Source organism: Capricornis sumatraensis, chromosome 14 (assembly GCF_032405125.1).
Source record: "Capricornis sumatraensis isolate serow.1 chromosome 14, serow.2, whole genome shotgun sequence".
Classification (NCBI taxonomy): Eukaryota; Metazoa; Chordata; class Mammalia; order Artiodactyla; family Bovidae; genus Capricornis; species Capricornis sumatraensis.
The window spans coordinates 58,124,253-58,140,939 of record NC_091082.1 but is presented as its reverse complement, the minus strand read 5'-3'; the positions used below and the strand labels follow the sequence as shown (position 1 = coordinate 58,140,939).

Sequence of the window (16,687 nt, the reverse complement as noted above, 5' to 3'; positions counted from 1 at the left end):
CAACCACCTCTTCCAACACATTTTATATATAGGAACATCTACGGCAAATGGAAAGTAACTTCAATTTCCCAAGCCTTCATTTCAGTTCCTAGCTCAGTCCTGTCTCAGGGCTTCTCCCTTTGTCCAGATATCTGCCTGGCTCATCCCCTAACCTCCTCCTGCACTCGACCTCAAATGTTTCCACCATGCTTTTCTTTTTAAAAATAATATTTATTTATTTGGCTGCACTGGGTCTTGGTTGTGGCATGCAGGATCTAATTCCCTGACCAGAGATTGTACCGAGGGCCCCTGCTATGGGACCCCCCAGTCTTAGCCACTGGACCACCAGAGAAGTCCCGCTGCTGCTGCTGCTGCTGCTGAGTCGCTTCAGTCGCGTCTGACTCTGTGTGACCCCAGAGACGGCAGCCCACCAGGCTCCCCCGACCCCGGGATCCTCCAGGCAAGAACACTGGAGTGGGTTGCCATTTCCTTCTCCAATGCGTGAAAGTGAGAAGTGAAAGGGAAGTCACCCAGTTCTGTCCAACTCTTAGCGACCCCATGGACTGCAGCCTACCAGGCTCCTCCATCCATGGGATTTTCCAGGCAAGAGTACTGGAGTGGGGTGCCATTGCCTTCTCCAAGAGAAGCCCCTCTACCACCTTTTAAAATGAAATCCCAGCCATCTCTGAAGCCCTGCCCTAATTTCTTTTCAGCACCTTTTCCTTTTCCTGCTCACCAGTGCCATCAAACAGATACTTCCCTCGTGGTCCAGTGGTTAAGACTGCGCTTCCACTGCAGAAGGCAAAGGTTCAGTCCGTGGTCAGAGAACAAAGATCCCACATGCCACACAGCACAGTCAGAAAAGAAAACATAGTAAAATTAATCCCCTTCCTTTAGAGCCTCCCCCTACCCCACTGCCACTCATTGGCCCTGGGAAGTCCTAACCACTGAACCCTCGATGACTTCTCATTCCCAGCCAAACCTGGTTCTCTGATACTTCCCTCCCCCATTCTCGGAGATGCTCACAGAACTGACACTGCTATGATGTTCTTCCAACTCTTTCCACTCCTCTGAGCAGCTTTTCCTCTGCTCATCCTGCTACACCCAAGCTGCACCCATTGGTCTTCAACCTTTAGAGAATCTCCAGGTGGTTCTTCTCCCCGGGAAAAGGCACAACCCTTCACTTGTAAGGACACATCAGGCCAGGGTGCCTGTCTCCAGAGAAGGGCCTCACTGGTTCCCGTAGGCACCTGGCCAAGGCCCTCAAGCGGTCCTGGAGGGTAAGCACTGCACTCCTCTCTCCCATCATGCTGCTCAGAGGCTGAGGCTCAGGCTCCCTGTATGTTCTTCATTACTGAGGACCCCAGGGGCTCTTGTTTACATAGGTTATATCTACGGGTATTTACTGTATTAGAAACTAAAGCAGAGACTTTCTAAAAACGTTCAATAACCATACTGACTGTTACCATAAACAATATTTTTACAAAATATAACCAGAAAAATAACTTGGAGAGAAGAGTAACAACACTGTACATACCAGCAGAGCTGTTAAGTGTCTGCCTGGGGGAAGCAGGGGGGATGGGGCGGGGAGGGAGCGGGTCAATCTGGTGCCGAACTTAGTCCAGTTGAAGTGACGAATATTCTCACACAAATACATAGTAGAAAAAGGGAGTGATTTAACAGCCTTTTCAAATAAATGTCAACAGTCTTTGATACTACATCAAAACTTGCCAAGTGCTAACTTTCTTAAAGTTCTGATGCGGAACCTGAAACCCTGTCAGTTAACTGTTTACACTGTTACATCAAACACCAGGGGCCTCACTCCACTCTGATGCTTTGAATGGATCTTTTACCTATGCCTGAGTTCCCAGCATCAAGCACAGGCCATTGGAAAACATCACCTCCCTGAGTTAAGTAGATCTTCCCAACGTTGACACATTTTATTACATAACATTAAAAAAGAAACATTCCCTTAACATCTCCACCTATCTTGAAAGAAAAGTACCAGGAAGCTGTCAAGCTCATGGTAGCAGAATTAAGTTTTCCAAAATTCAAATTTCCATCTGAAAGCTCAAATTTTATCACTGCCAACAATAATGTCAGTTATTTTCCTTGAAGTATCTGGTTCACTTCATTCGTTTTTAAGAAAATATCTGCCATGTTCCCCTGTCTAAACAGTCATCATTTTCTGTCGGCTGTTCTTTCAACTCAAGTAATGGCATAGCTGCTGTCCAGACTCTCATACGTTAAGATGCTACATAAGAATTAGTGCTTTATGCTGACTTCACATTTCGTCACACAGACCAGTAAAAAGATGAGTACTCAGGTTGCAGTTTAATAAAATTGATTTTTATTGCTTCATCAAAGACATTAAATTGGATTTTTTTTAACGACAAGTTCACAGCGGTGAAGAATATTATGACTACAATAACCACCAAGAACTTCCAGATGTACAAGCTGTATTTAGAAAAGGCAGAGGAACCAGAGGTCAAATTGCCAACATCCGCTGGATCCTAGAAACAGCTAGAGAATTCCAGAAAAACATTTACTTATACTTCATTGACTGGATTAAAGCCTTTGACCGTAGATCACAATAAACTCTGGAACATTCTTCAAGAGATGGGAGTATCAGACCACCTTACCTACCTGCTATGAAACCTATATGCACGTCAAGAAGCAACAGTTAGAACCAGACATGTAACAATGGACTGGTTTAAAATTGGGGAACGAGTAGGTCAAGACTGTGAATTGTCACCCTGCTTATTTAACCTATATGCATAGTACATCATGTGAAATGTCGGGCTAGATGAAGCACAAGCTGGAATCTCAAGATACCTGGGAGAAATATCAATAACCTCAGATATGTAGATGACACCACGCTTACAGCATAAATCGAAGAGGAACTAAAAAGCCTCCTGTGAAAGTGAAAGAGGAGAGTGAAAAAGCTGGCTTAAAGCTCAACATTAGAAAAATGAAGATCATGGCATCCAGTCCCATCACTTCACGGCAAGTAGATGAAGAAAAAATGGAAACTGACAGACTATTTTCTTGGGCTCCAAAATCACTGTGGACAGTGACTGCAGCCATGAAATTAAAGGATGCTTGCTCCTTGGAAGAAAAGTAATGACAAACCTAGACAGCATATTCAAAAGCAGAGCCATCACTTTGCCTACAAAGGTCCGTACAGCCAAAGCTATGATTTTTTCCAGTAGTCATGTATGGATGTGAGAGCTGGACAATAAAAAAGGCTGAGCACTGAAGAATTGATGCCTTTGAACTGTGGTGCTAGAGAAGACTCTTGAGAGTCCCTTGGACAGCAAGGAGATCAAACTAGTCCATCCTAAAGGAAATCAGTTCTGAATATTCATTGGAAGGACTGATGCTAAAGCTGAAGCTTCAATATTTTGGCCACCAGATCTGAAGAGCCGACTCATTGGAAAAGACCCTGATGCTGGGAAAGACTGAAGGCAGGAGGAAAAGAGAACGACAGAGGATCAGATGGTTGGATGGCATCATTGACTCAATGGACATGACTTTGAGCAAACTCAGGAAGATGGTGATGGCCAGGGAAGCCTGGCACGCTGCAGTCCATGGGGTCGCAAACAGTTGAACAAAACTGAGCAACTGAACAACAACAAAAACCACTGTAAATGGCTTGGTACCACAGCCCTGATTTGTGCTGCAGAACCAGCAGTGTCAACCACCACTGCTTTTGTACCATCAGTGGGAATGTCAACACAGTGAAAGTCAAATGCCATCTTGGTATGATCCTGACAGTGAAAGTGTTAGTTGCTCAGTCCTGTTCAACTCTTCGTGACCCCATGGACTGTAGCCCTCCAGGCTCTTCTGTCCATGGGATTCTCCAGGCAAGAATACTGGAGTGGGTTGCCATTTCCTTCTCCAGGGGATCTTCCTGACTCAGGGATTGAACCTGGGTCTCCCACACTGCAGGCAGATTCTTTACTGTCTGAGCCACTAGGGAAGCTCAGATCATGACACTATCTTGGACCTAATGAGTCCCAGAGTCCACAGATGGTACTCCTCAGACCCCTCACTCTAAGTAATGGTGACACCCAAGACTTCAACCACCATCTAAATACTAACAATTCATTCAGACCACTCCTCCAGGGCTCCACAATCACAAGTAACAAAAGTCAATAATTCGACAAACACTTCAGGGTTTCAGAGAATGGTAATACTGCAATAGAACCAAAGTGCCTGTCTTCATGGAGCTTAGAACTAGTGGGCAGATCAACAGATTAGGGGGACAGAGCAAGGGAAGACAGAGATTAATGGGAGTGAAGAATGGCCTCTAAGGAGGGGATACGGGTACAAACACCTTAATGAAGGGAGTGGAGGGTACCAACAAACCTCCAGAAGAGCTTTGCAAAGAGGAGTAGAAAGAATAACAGCTGGTGTGTTCTGATGCAGAATATGGGAATGTCTCCTGGGGTCCTCAAAACCTAGGTGCAAAGTTCAGTGTATCTTCTCAGCAAACCACTGCTCATTTCAGTAAATGCAAGATGGCCAACCAGATATCCAGGACAGAAACCTGTACTCACTCATTCCCTTCTGACCTTCCACTAAGTCATCAAGGCATCTCAGTCACCAGCTACCAGCTTTTCAACCCTGACCCAGACCCTCTTCCTTTCTATAGTATCCCATCTGAAATCTGACCTGTCTTCCTCCTTCCTCTGAGCATGCTCCAAGTTCAAGTACCAAGTGACTCATTCCTGATCAGGTAAATCGTCTTAAAACCCTTTGAAAGCTTCATAGAGCCCTCAAGGTAAAGGTGCAAATTCTTTACCAAGGCTCTGACCTCTTAGGTGTCCATTTCTCACCACTCTCCAGCCCTGTGGAACTTATGTCCCTGGATGAATCATGTTTTTTCATTCCGTAATTTTACTGAGCACCTATCCTGCAATACGGGCTTCCCTTGTGGCTCAGCTGGTAAAGAATCTGCCTGCAATACAGGAGACCAGGGTTCGATCCCTGGGTTGGGAAGATCCCCTGGAGAAGGAAAAGGCTACCCACTCCAGTACTCTGGCCTGGAGAATTCCATGGACTGTACAGCCCATGGGGTCGCAAAGAGTTGGACATGACTGAGCAACTTTCACTTCACTTCGTATCTTGCAATACAAGGCTTCCCAGGTGACGCAGTGGTAAAGAACATGTCTGCCAGTGTAGGAGATGCAACAGATGTGGGTTCGATCCCTGTGTTGGAAAGATCCCCTAGAGAAGGAAATGACAACCTACTCCAGTATTCTTGCCTCGAAAATCCCATGGACAGTAGAGCCTGGCAGGCTCTTGGGGTCCAAAGAGCCAGACATGACTTAGTGATTAAACAACACCTTGCACTGCATGGTTCTAGGTGCTGGAGGCAGTGAGTGAAGGAGGCCAACTGGGTGCATGAAAAACACGGTCCATCTCCTCACCCTAGAACACTCTTTCCTTCCCCTTCACGCACCAGGCAGGCTCCAACTGGAGAATCCATCCAGTCTCAACATTTTCCAGCAAACCTGTAAGATGGTGGCAGCCCTGCTGCTGCTCCAGCCCCTCGCCTACCTGCCTGCCCCCTGGGAGCTGTCAGCTATGGCTTGGCATTCACACAGGACTGCAGTTGATTCTTATGAAAATCCCTGAAACCTGGGGTCCCCTGGCAAGACATCTAAAAATGTTGGAACCGGATGGGTGGGGCTCCAGCATGTAGTGATGAAATGAAAATACAGATTAAAGCGGGTGAAAAGAGAAAGGTAGTGAACACCAGGTTTAAAATATTTGGCTGTGGTTCTGCCACTCCCAGCAGCTGGTCAGCCCCTGAATGAGTGAAGGGGAAGATGGTGGAGGAAGCCTCGACCATGAAGAACACAGATACCGCCAAGGAACTCTGCCTTCTGCCTGTGAAACTGCACTACTCCACACTGGCTAGAGAGGTCATCAAGGCTGCTCTGGCTGACTACGAACTCAAACAAGAAAGAAGAGGACAAGAAGAAACAAGCCCTTGGGGAAGCCTCCTGCAGGTCACATGGAGTGCTCTCCACTCCCACTCTGCAGTCCCTTGCACATAGGTGTTCAGAAGCCCTAGCACTGAAACCAGAGATGCGGGGCCTGGACAGCACCTTATGCTCACGCTGACTCTAGTGCAAGAGACACAGTGAGCTTCAAGTCTGCATAGTCATGAAGCGCACAACCATCTAGTGTTCCTGAATCCATTTGGGGGAAGACTACCAGTAGAATGCTTTGGTAAGACTATTTGATAAAACTGAGCAAATATATAACACAGGGCTGAATATATGTAATAAATCAAGAAATATAAGACTTTCCCCAAAACAAACATTCTCCCTAGAAAGCCATCGCTAAACTCTTAAGTAAGTTAGGTGCCCCTGTGATCCATCTCTGTTTTTCACTTTGTAACATAAAGCCCTGGGCCACGCCCATTCTACAACAATTTACACTCAGTAAGGAGCAGTGAAGGTGCTGAATAAAACACAAATTTCAAGTTATGGTACTTTTGAGAACACAGAAAAATATTTCATTGCCACTAGTTGACAAATTAAGGGATGCCAAATAATCTGGCATCATAAATGGAGGGGGGGAGTGAGAGCTTTAAAAATAATCGTTTTACCAATTTCAAAATAAATTATATGATCAAAATTACCCTTTAAAGGTAAAAGAAAGCCTTTTGAACAAAACGAAACCACACAAAGCTATTCATATGATGCACAGAGAACCAGTGGTGGCCAGAAAGAGGCAAGGGGCAAAATAAGTAAAGGGGATTAAGAGGTACAAAGAGGTTATGTAATAAACAAGCTGCAGGGGCATAATACACAGAGTAAGAAATATGGTCAATACGGGAATTCCCTGGCAGTCCCATGGTTAAGATTCCAAGAGGTGGGGGTCAGGAAATTAATATTCCACCTGCTGAGCCATGCCCATGGCCAAAAAAAAAAAAAAAACTGTTACAAAGCAAGGTCAACAGCAACTGAAATGGTGCTCCCAGCACAGAGAACTGCCAGTCAAGCAGTGCTCCAAGTGCTGCACTGCACTCCTTACAACCACCCTAGAAAGGAGGGCTTGTGTGCCTGCTTCACACACAAGGACACAGGTACATGCAAGTCAAAATCAAATCCAAACCAGCAAGTTACAGAGCTGAGTTGTAACTCAGACAGTCTCAGTCCTTTGAGAAATGAGTGCATTTCCTTCTGTCCCTGAAATTCAGGTATCTTAAAGTTCCTATAACAATTTTTTTGGGAAACCTATTGTAGAAACTTTAATACTCTCATGTCTAGTTAGAAGTGTTTCGAATTTTTAAAAATATTTATTTGGCTGTGCCAGGTGTTAGTTGCGGCAGACAGGATCTTTACTTGCAGTATGTGAACGCTAGTTGTGGCAAATGGAATCTAGTTCCCTGACCACAGATGGCCCTGCATTGGGAGCATGGAGTTTTAGCCAGTGGACCACCAGGGAAGGCCCCAGATTTTTTTAAAGCTTTACCAACACTTGGACAGGTAGTCAAGAGAATCTGTAATCTGCATCAGGAATATATTTTACAGTTGCCACAGGACTGAGTCAGAAGACATACAGACAAGCACAGACGTAACAACCCACAAGTAAACAAGAATATATTCGACCAAATCCCTTAGTATTCTAGTCCAGACAGGTTAAAGAACAGCTTTGCCCCCTTGATAAAATACAGTATTAAGCTTGGAGCAGGAATTCCCTGGCAGTTCAGTGGATGGGACTCCTGGGCCCGGGGTTCAATCCCTAGTCAGGGAACTAAGATCCTGCAAGTCACAAGGTGGCCAAAAAACAAAGGGGTATCCCACGGCCAACTGATTATTAAATTGTAAACTTTTATCAATGGCAATATGGATTCAACTGGATAATCTCTTTGAATTATTATTTTAGATAATCTTAACTTGGTCTTTTTAATCAGTGAGTTTTTAGAAATAGTTTTTTCCCCAGAATTTTTACTTATTCAAATAAGGGAATCCTCAAGTTTCTAAAAGAAAGAAAAGAAAGCAACATTGCTCTATGGAACAGGAAGCTTTTCTATCATTGGTAGTGAGCAGTAATTTCCATCGATAACTGCGGCACCTAACGACAGACACTGCCAAAAGAACAAGGGGGCTAAAAGGTTTTAAATGCTATTAGCATTCCTCTAATCCACTGACCAATTCAAGTGTCTACAGAATTGCCTGTATTTCTTAAATGAGAGTTTAGGTCTGGAACAAAACCCGCAGCTCTAAAAAGAAGTGGGACTCCATTCTCTTCCTGAAGAGTCAATGTACTGTTGCATTACTCAATACACAGCCACTCTCTCCATGTATATTTGGACCTATTTGGACCGTGTCTTCTTCCCAGTAATGTTACACAATCAGTTTTGTAAATTACTTCTCTGATATCAATTTCAATTTCTTTTTACCCCCTCATTCTATGTTTACTACACCACTCACTCAACTGAACTGCCTGCTTCATAAATTCTCAAACCACTCTTATCTACAAACCCAAACCTGAGATCAGAATTCACACCAATATTAAAAAATTCAGAGTCTGACTCTTTGTGACCCCATGAACTGCAGTCCACCAGGCTCCTCTATCCATGGAATTCTCCAGGCAAGAATACTCGGGTGGGTTGCCATCTCCTTCTCCAGATCTTCCTGACCCAGGGAAGCACGGAGACCCAGGTCTCCCACACGGCAGGCAGACTCTACTGACTGACCCACCAAGGAAGCCTAAAAAATTCTAAAATTTGTCTGTTCAATGCTTTATTAGACTCATGCTAAATAAGGCTTTTAAAATAATATGGCATGCCATATGGTCAAGCCCAGATAATAAAATTGAGAATATCTATTACCAATCCACTAATGCTAAAAGCCAAAGTCTGTAGACAGTAAGAACTTAATCCCATTTAGAAACCAACATGAGCCAAATCTTCTGGGCACAGAAAAAAGCAATCTAATGAAGACACTACAATAAATGCCGATACTGCATGTCAACATTATTCATTAAGGTGCTCGCTAAAAAGACAACTGATGGTAGGCAAGTCTACATAAAGACCCCTCTCAAAGGTATTTTTAGAAATACAACTTTTCCAATCAAGCTAAAGGATAAAAGACATAACATTTTTTAGCAAAATAAAAGGTAACAAAACAAAACTTTGAGAAATAAATGAACTCCTCATAGAATCAGTGCACTTCTCATGTAATCAATATAAGACCTAGGTGATCCAAGCTTTGAAATCAAAGTTGCTAAGCATGAAAAAGTCTTGACAATCTTTCAAATCTCTTTTGAGATTAAAATGAAATCTGAGGAAATTTACTTGAACTCCTCCCAAAACAGAAGTAACTCAAGACATCAAAGAGAAATCCTTATTAAGGTCTCACTAAAGAGGACATTCCTCTTAGTACTTGCCAGATAATATAAATATAGCTCTGTCATAAACTCAGGTAACATACAAGCAGAATGGTTCCTACCTGGTGGGTGTTTTCATTTAATAAAGTGTCACTTCTGAAGCAAAACTGAACCAGAGTTGAACGATATTCTCTATTAGCATACTCTTGCTCCATTTCTGCAGAAGAGAGGCAGGCCTAACACGCGCCCCCAAGCAGGAGAATTGGGAATGAGCCGCAGGCACAACCATAAAACTCTACTTTCCTCAACTCACACCTTTTCAAGAAAAACTTGTAGCAATCACAATGCCTGCGAAACCAGAGGCTTGGTGTGACAGAGGGAGTGAGTCCCTGGAGGAGAAAGGCCCTGCAGTCCCCTGGACAGCCTCAGAGCAGCTGGAAATCTTCCCCAACAGGATCCTGCCAGGGCAGCCTCTGACCCTTCCAGTTGCACTCCATTTCTGACAGCTCTGTCAGAAAGTTCAATCCGGCCAAAAGCTCCCGCCCTGTTCTGCAGTCTGGAGGTTCTCAGACCTGTTTCCATGTTGGTGGCAAGCAGCCCTGTCCCCAGCCACACACCCGTATTTGTAAGGAAGCAAAAAAGGAACTGACTGTTCGCTTTCTTTTTGCAATGTGTACCTTCCGGAAGAAATCCAGAAGAGACCCTTATCTATCTTAATAGGACTCAAACTGAAACCTTCCTTTGAAACAAGAACCCTGCTCCAAACCAAAAAAGACTACAGCCTCAAATTAGAAAACGAGAACTCAGGTAGAAATCTTAACGGCTAACAATGGTCTTCAGACCTTATCTAGGGTCTGGGGTTGAAGGAACTTCTCATAAAGCTAATACTTCCATTATTTGCTTATCATGAAAAATAGCTATATATTTTTCCTAATAATCTCGTAGGCAACCGCTTAATCATTAAATATTACTTGAGATCACTGTGTTAAACACGTAGCAACATGGAAGTACAAAAAAAACAAGGAAAAGGCCTCTAACCTAAACCAAAACTACAGACGAAAATATATACATCGTGTATGCATAAACTCAGTAATGTACTCTTTAACTGTAAATGTCCACCAACTTCCTTTGCCCAAATAAACACCCCTGTTTCCCCAAATAAATACATTCCTGTTTCCTTCAGGCCGTGAGTCTCCCAATCCTAACTCAAAAGGGTCCATGAAAAAGACACTAAGCACAGAAAGCTCCCGCTACTCAGGTATGCTAACTCGGTAATTTAAAGGACACTAGAAACGGGTGGACACCACTGGAGTCAAATAGCAACTCGCAAGGCAAAAAACAGGGTTTTCAAAGTCCGATGGCTCAGCGACCCCCGGGTGGAATCTTCAGCGCTCCCCACCCCTCTGGGGCCGAGGGGGACCCCGGGCGGCGCCCCCGGGCGGCGCCCCCGGAGCCCCGCGGCGCGGGCGGCGGCTGACAAAGGCCGCGCGGCGGACGCGCCATCTTGCCGGGCCGCCGAGGGCCATTCATTCGGCGCGGGGCCCGGGGGCCCGGCCGCCGCCCGCAGGCTGCACGCCGGCACCGGGGCTTCGGGCGGCCCTACTCGGGCCGGGCGGCGACTGTGGGACCGGGGCTCGCGTTCGCTGGGCGCTTTGTCCGCCCCGCGCGCCCTAGGCGCCGCTTCCTCATTTCTCCGCCGCGGCGACGCCGGCCTCTCCTCCAGCCTCCGAAAGGCCGCTTTTCTCGCAGCCCGTCGTCCCGTAACCAAGGATGGCGCCCACCGCCCAGCGCGGGACAGGCCTGCTGCCGCCTTTGTTCTCGGACCATTCGGCGCCCCTCCTCCGGGCCACCTCCCAGGCGCCGGCCGAGGGGCGCCGGCCCCAGACCCCCAAACCACTGAGTCTCCGGCCCCGCCCCCACCGCGGACCTCAGGACCCGGACCGCAGGCCTTGCACCCAGGACCCCAGACCAGAGGCCCGGACCTGGACTCCAGACGCCGGCGCCCCAACTCCCAGCCCGGAGCCCAGGACCTCAGCCCCAGGCCCCGCCGAAGCCCGCGGGGTCCCCGCCGCCCCCGCCTCGAGGACCCCACCCGGGCGGGGCAGGAAGACTCGGCCAGGCAGCCGGGTGGGGGCGGGGAGGGTGGGGGCGGGGCGGCCCTGACGGGCGGGCGACCCGGGGGCGATGGGCAGGGCTGGTGGTTGGGGAGTCGATCAGGGCTAGGGGGGTCTGGGACGGGGGTCGCTTTTGGGGCTGGGGCCGTGGCGCTCACCTCGACGCCGCGTCCCGCCTGCCGCGCCCGCTCCCCGCCGCCTCAGCCGCCGCTCCGGGAGGTGGTCGCGCTCCGGCCGCTCCGCGGGCGCTGCGGGCAGGTGCGCCGGCGAAGCTCGGTCCGGTCGGTCCCGCGGCGGCTGCTCCACTCCTGCGCCCGCTCCCGCTCCCGCTCCCGCCGCCGCCGCCTCCGTCCGCCCCTCAGACGCCTCCAGCCATCGGGATGGGCGCGGCGGCCCCTGCCCGCAGCCTCGGGAAACCCCACGGTCGCGTCACCGCGCACGCCGCGCGCGCACGCCCCGCTCGGCAGAGTCCCCGGCGCGCGCGCGCGCGCGCTCCGTCCCTGCGCCAGCCCCCCGCGCTCGTGCGCGAGCCGCTTAAAGGGGTAGCGCTGTATCCTCGCGGACCCTTCCTGGTAGCCTCCAAGTCAGAGCCGCCTCTCCCCTTGCCAGGCTCCGCTCCCCAGGGGCCGGAGCGCGGGGCACTGCGTAGGGTGGTCTGCCTGCTGCCGACTCGCTAGGCTCCCAGCCAGGTGGACTTAGATAAAGGACGCAGGACGGGAGCCTGCCACCGCATCCGGCGCTCAGCATCTGAACTCCTTTCCCCGTACACGCGCACGTAAAGCCCCGGGCGCTCCACATCTGCATTGTGCACCCCGCACACACACGAGCATACATACTCCCAGCCCATGCTGACCCACACCCACGCTGTGTCGGCCTCAGGGACGCCTGACTTCAGCCTGCCTGCGGAGTGGACCTCCTGCAGCCCAGGGTCAGGGCTGTCCTCAGAGGTGCCCGTGGGGCTCCAGTGAGCTGGGCAGGTGCAGGTAGTGTGGCTTCGGTAGTCAAGGTTCTGTCTGGAATGGCCACCTGAGCATGGAGGTGTGACCACGAGAACGAGAATGACTGACAGTAGGGACAGACAGTCTGCCCCTGCAAATGCGGGCGGCTGAGTTTGCCAGGGAGCTGAGAATCAAAGACCCCCTAGTGGGGGAGGGGGAAGGAGGTCAGCTGTGAGCAGCCAGCAGTCTCTGGTGTCCTCAGACCCCTCCTGGATGTTTATGTTTGGGGCCCTTAGCCCACCAGCTTCCACCTTTCCATCTGACCTCTGCCTCCCCAATTCCAACAACGTCCTTCACTGCAAGAGCCTGGGGTCCCCACCCTAATCACCTCCTTGCAACCACATCAGCTCCCTGCCTGTAGCCCTCCCTGTGCTGCCCTCTCCTCCCCCTGGCCTGCACAGCAGAAGAACACCCAAGCAATGCAGTTGGCCCTATAAACCTCAAGGTGCCCTGTAGATCCTCCCTCCCCAGCCTCTTTCACAGCTGCAGCAGATGGTTTCCTTTTGTGTGTGAGCCTGTCTGTCTATGGTGGCCCTGGACCCCAGCTTGAAGCCCATGCCTTCCCACCCACTCTGGGGCTGTGCCCCTTTTCGTCTCCCCCTCTCCACACACACACACACTGATTCATCCTACAAGCACACAGACATGTCTCCACTTTCCTTGGAGCCCTTCCTCAATTTCTGGCACAAGAAGCTCCAGGCTTGTCTCAGGTCCTCCCTGCCCCAGCCTTGACCTAACCTGTTCTCCAAGGGGCCCTGTTTCCTTCTGGTGGAGCAGGTATTTAGAAGCCTACATTCAAGCATGGGCTGTGCTTGCTGCTCCTGGAGTGCCATTGCTTCTGGTCCCCAACAGCGGACTAAGGAACATGTGCATGTACAAGCATACATGTATATGTACACACACAGACCACCCCCTCACCGGGTAACAAATTTTCCATGGTCACCACCCCCTTGTCTGGGTGCTGACCAAAGCAGAGATGTCCACCCTGCTCAGCTGAACCAGAACTGAACATCAGCAGAATTGCTTCTCTGCTTCAAACCACTGGCAGCTCCTATTGCCCTTCTGTTCCATCCTCCTCACTGCCCAGCATCTGGCTCCTCTCTGCTCCTTAAGCACTCAGTCTCCACATTCCATCCTCTGGCCTTTGGTCCTTGTGGCTCTACCTGCCTGTGAGGGGCTCCCCCATAACCTGAAGTCCCCTAAGCAGAGCAGCTTCTCCCAGCCCGCCCCGGCCCCCCAGTGCTACTCTGGCTCCCATGACCTCATGTGGTTCATGCCCAGGCTGCTTGCTTCTTGCCCTGCTCACCTGCTGAAAACAGGGCTGGACTCCCTTGCCTACTGCTCCACCTGTGTACCAGGGCGGGGGGCACACAGAGGGACCTCCAGAGGTGTTGATGAGTGGGGGAAGGGGTGTGGGCAACATGCTGTATTCCAGGCGAGGGTGACACGACTCAGAGTGAGGATGGGGTGGGGAGTGGGGGAGCGGGGAGAATCAGAATGGAGTGGTCACTGTGTCCAGGACAAGGGCTGGGGAGAGGAGACAGAAGCACTGCCCACTGCTCAAGAGGAGGAGAGGAAAAAAAAAAGTTATTTCCTGTTGGTCCAGTAGCTAGGACTCCACACTCCAAATGCAGGGGCACAGGTTCAATCCCTGGTCAGGGAACTAGATCCCACATGCTGGAACTGGGAGTTTACATGCCTCAGCTGAAGATCTGGCATGCTGCAATAACTAGATAAATATTAAAAATAAAAAGTAAATAGAATTATCAGGTGGCCCAGTGATTGGGACTCTGAGCTTTCACTGCTAAGAGCCTAGTCTGATCCCTGGTTAGTGAACTAAGATCCCACATGCCTTGGCAGGTGGGTCCCAAGGCCCCAGACTTGGGATAAGAGAGGGACATCCCGGAGAGTCCAGTGGGGCTCATGCTGTCCCAACCTCTATGCTCACCTAAGTTCAGGGACTGAAAAGTAGAGAGGAGAGGCAGGGAAGGGAGAGGCGGAGGAGAAAGGGGTGGTGGCCGGAGGAGAGGGAGAGCGAGAAGGATGGGAGGGGGGGAGACAGAGCAGACAGAAGTGGGCAGCGAGGTGAGTGGTCTCTACGGAGCCCACTCTGTGCTGCTGTGGGGATGGCAGGAAAACCCCCATCCTGTCAGCCTGGGTCCCTACATGCCCATCTGAGGGCAGACCCAGGGCTCCCGTGTCGCAGGCCACCATCAGCCTGATCAGGCCCTTCCTCAGGGACATCAAGGCCACAGGGCAAGGCCACGCATCAGGACACCAGGCCAGTGACTGCCCCAGCTGTCTGAAGTTTTGGGGTGCAGCCCTCTTGCCCCTGGATAATCTGTAGGTCTGCAGGGTGTGGCAGGGCCTTCCCTGGAACTTGCCCTTTGGCCAGGGCCTAGAGCCCTGTTTATGTGTTTATGGACCAGGTGTGAGGGGCAAAGTTGAGGGGAAGGCAGCAGGGAGGGGACAGGGCCACAGGGCCCTCATTCCCAAATTCCCTGCCCGGTCTTGTCTCCATCTGAAGCACACAGGCCTCAGAGCCCCCAGGCAGCAGGGCCCTGTGGCCCTGAAGATACATGCCCTGGGCCTTGATCAGCTCTCAGCGTCCCTGAGACCCTAGGGGTCTACAGGATGCTCTGGGGAACCTGCCCTCCCCGCCCACCCTCCATTCCTGCTGCACTGGCCTCTTGCATTTTGGGGCCCCCACCCAGCCCTTCTCAGTGGGGCATAAACCGGGGCCCCTCTTGGAGAGCTCATGCCCAGCCAGGAGGCCAGGGTTCTCCTGACTTCCTGGAGACACTCCCTCCCTCTCTCTTGATAAGTGGCTTAGAGCCTAGCCTGTGGTCCCGAGTCCACTGCCACACCCGGTCAGCCGTATCCGGCAAGGGCCAGGCCAGCTGGGCCCCAGTGCCTGGCTCAGAGCCCAGCTCCACTAAAACCTGGGGAGCACGAATGCATAATTCAGATGCCCTGGCCCCATCTGCTCTCCAGCAGGAAATGGTCTGACAGGAAAGTAGGTCTTTTAAAATCTGAATTATTCAAACAATCCGTGCACACGACCAGACTGCCCCGGGTCCAAGCCTGGCTTTGCAGGTCCAGGGCTGCAGGGGCATCTCCCACTGGGTCTGTCTTGTCCTCCAGTAAGCAAGCTGGGGCCTGACCCTGCCTCCCAGCTCTGGAAGACAGAAGATGAGGACAGGCTGTAGGGGGGGTGGAATGTAGGTAATCCAGAAGAAGCCTAATTAGATCCTGCTGGTGTGCAGAGGTGGGGGCTGCTAGCAGAACAGGGTCAGGTGGGAAGGCAGCTCCCCCCCTCTCTAGCTGAACTCACCGAGGGGAGCACCCACTGGGTGCCAGGATAGCCTGATGTGGGATGGGTCTACAGAAGGGTGTGCAGAGAGTAGGGGGCAGTTTTATGTGGGGTGGACGGTGGGAAGGGACAGTCAAGCAGACCCAACAACAGACAGACAGGGAGCGAGCCGCATGAGTGCCAAGGCCCCAGGGAAGTGTTGAGGCCCAAGGTGGGCATAGGATGGACCAGGTCATGGGCAGTGCACCCAGAAGGCTGACATGGTGGGCTGATTGCACCTCATCGGCCTTGGGGAAGGGCTGGTCATTGCCCTTTGGCTGCCAGCAGATCTTGGAGCACCCCTGGACCCTTCTCCTGGGCAGTGGAAGCAGCGCCTTCCTCTCCCAGGGCAGGACTTGCCCCTTCTCCTTGTCTCTTGTGACCTGACCTCTGAGCCTGGGACCCTCCTCATCAACTCCCTTTGCTAAAAAACCAGACATCCTTGGTGGGGGGCACCAAAACATGGGGGGCAGTGGGGAATTGGGAAGTGCCGCCTGGAGGGGGCACCACAGGTGTGGGTGGCTTGCTCTTGGCTGGTCAACTGCATCTCAGAGGCATGCCCCCTTCCAAGTTCTGGAGCAGACACCCTAGGGAAGGCACCAGTGGCCTTCTTGCCACTCCCAGAGGGGGCTGTCCTGGGGGGCTGAGACCCAGGGGCAGTGCAGACCATCAGCTCCAGCAGATGCCCATGCTGCCTTCCCTGGGGAAGTGGAACAGGAGAGCCCACCCTCCTCCTTGGTTGTCTCCATAGCAGCTGCATCCAGTCAACCTGGGACTGCGCTTCTGGGGTTGGAAATCCTGGCCCCACAGATGGCTCTGGGGCTCACAAGGGGCTCTTCAGTATCATTTGTGGAGGGAGTTGTCTTTGGTTGAATACTCAGGAAGCAAGA

General features: G+C 50.9%; 1 protein-coding gene across 3 annotated transcripts in view; it reads right to left on the bottom strand.

Moving 5' to 3' along the window:
- Positions 1-11,677, bottom strand: part of GNB1 (G protein subunit beta 1) — a 75,830-nt gene extending 64,153 nt beyond the window's left edge. For all 3 annotated transcript variants that reach the window (XM_068986581.1, XM_068986578.1, XM_068986579.1), the window contains exon 1: positions 11,606-11,677. The gene's annotated coding sequence lies outside the window, so the exon portion shown is untranslated. The remainder of the gene's footprint in view (positions 1-11,605) is intronic.
- Between the last annotated feature and the right edge of the window lie 5,010 nt (positions 11,678-16,687).